The 1,456-nt window shown below is 55.7% G+C and overlaps 1 pseudogene; it reads right to left on the reverse strand.

Moving 5' to 3' along the window:
* Positions 1 to 279: 279 nt before the first annotated feature.
* Positions 280 to 1,178, reverse strand: LOC122438919 (annotated as a pseudogene).
* Positions 1,179 to 1,456: the final 278 nt, after the last annotated feature.

Here is a 1,456-nt window from a genome sequence, read left to right on the forward strand (position 1 = left end):
CAAGAGGTTGGGCTGGACACACAGATCCCAAGCCTGCAGGTCACAGACTTTTTAGCAATTTACTTTTGAGACTCCACTCTTAGCTTCAGTTTCTGGACTAAAAGCGAAGGAGTGAAGAAGACATGTCAGCATGTCAGCATGTTTTCTGCTGATTTTTTTTTTTTTTTTTAATTTGAGCCAAGTGTTAAAAGTTAATTTTATTTTAAAAAAAAAAAATCTATTAAAAAACGTTTTCTGGACAAGTCACTTCTAGTGCTTATGGAGTCCCAGTCTCATCTGCTAGAGGCTGGAGGGCTGCTCGGCCCCAGGACAGGGCTCCCTCCACGAGACCTGGCGGCGGGCCGGGCCCTCAGCCGGGGGAGTCCCGCGGGCGGAGGTGGGCCTGGGTCTCCAATGCAGGTGAGGCGTTGGCGGCAGCGGCGGTGGCGGGAGCCCGCGCTCCGCACGGCTGTTTCTGCAGCACAGTCGGTTCCTCGGTGGCGCAGCTGCTGCTGACTCTCCGCTTAGAATCTGGCTTGGGGTCCATGACCAGGAGACGCTGGCGTGGGACTGGGCGTTGGGGTTCGTGTCAGGTGGATCCAGCGTTGACTGCCTCACGCCCACCCGGGGCTTCGGCACCGGCTTGGAAGATCTGGTCTCCATCACCTCAGTGGCAGAGGCCCCCATCGGCCTGGCCTTCTGGGCCTGCAGGGCCAGCTGGTAGGCCAGCTTGAATGCCTGGCCCAGCGTCAGGACAATCTCGTACGTCAGGTTCACGTCCACCGTGCTGAAGACGTGGCAATAGTGGGGGCTGGTCTGCAGGTCCTTAGTGATGTAGGCGAAGGTACACAGGTCCTCTGGGTCCTGGGCCGCAGGGAAATGTTCCGGATCTCGTGCTCCGCGATGATGTTCTTGTTGGAGGCGTCGATGAACTTGACCCCTTTGTACGTGATGGACAGGATGATGGTGGGGATCTTCTTCATGTGCTCCGTGGATTTCCGCATCTTGGAACAGGCGTCCTGTGTGGATTCTGTCCCTCGCAGATCTTTGATCAACATGGAGCCCAGATAATTGGTTTCGTAACCGCAGGACTCGAAGATGAGTTTCTCTGGCTGGTGTTGCCAGCTCTGCACAGGGGCGTGGGGGGCGGCCAGGCTGGGTGGGTGGAGGGTCAGCTTGGCCTCTCGGTGCTCCTCCTGGGTTCTGAAGTGCTCCGCCCGAGAGGGCGCTGCAGGCTCGTGCAGCCCCTGCCCGCGTCCTCAGGAGGCAGCAGCAGGTCAGCCGACCACCCGGCGCAGGAGTCCTCCTGGCTCAGCGGGGAAGACGTTTGTGATGCCTAAGCTCACTTATTTCCATCATAATTTCAACATGAATAAATGTACTCCCCATACTTTATTAGACATGATAACTCCAAATCACAATCATTTAAGGTCTTATGACTTTAACAAGTAAGTTTTCCCTTTTGAAGACAGGCTAG

The sequence above is a fragment of the Cervus canadensis genome, chromosome 3, assembly GCF_019320065.1.
Source record: "Cervus canadensis isolate Bull #8, Minnesota chromosome 3, ASM1932006v1, whole genome shotgun sequence".
In the NCBI taxonomy this organism is placed as follows: domain Eukaryota; kingdom Metazoa; phylum Chordata; class Mammalia; order Artiodactyla; family Cervidae; genus Cervus; species Cervus canadensis.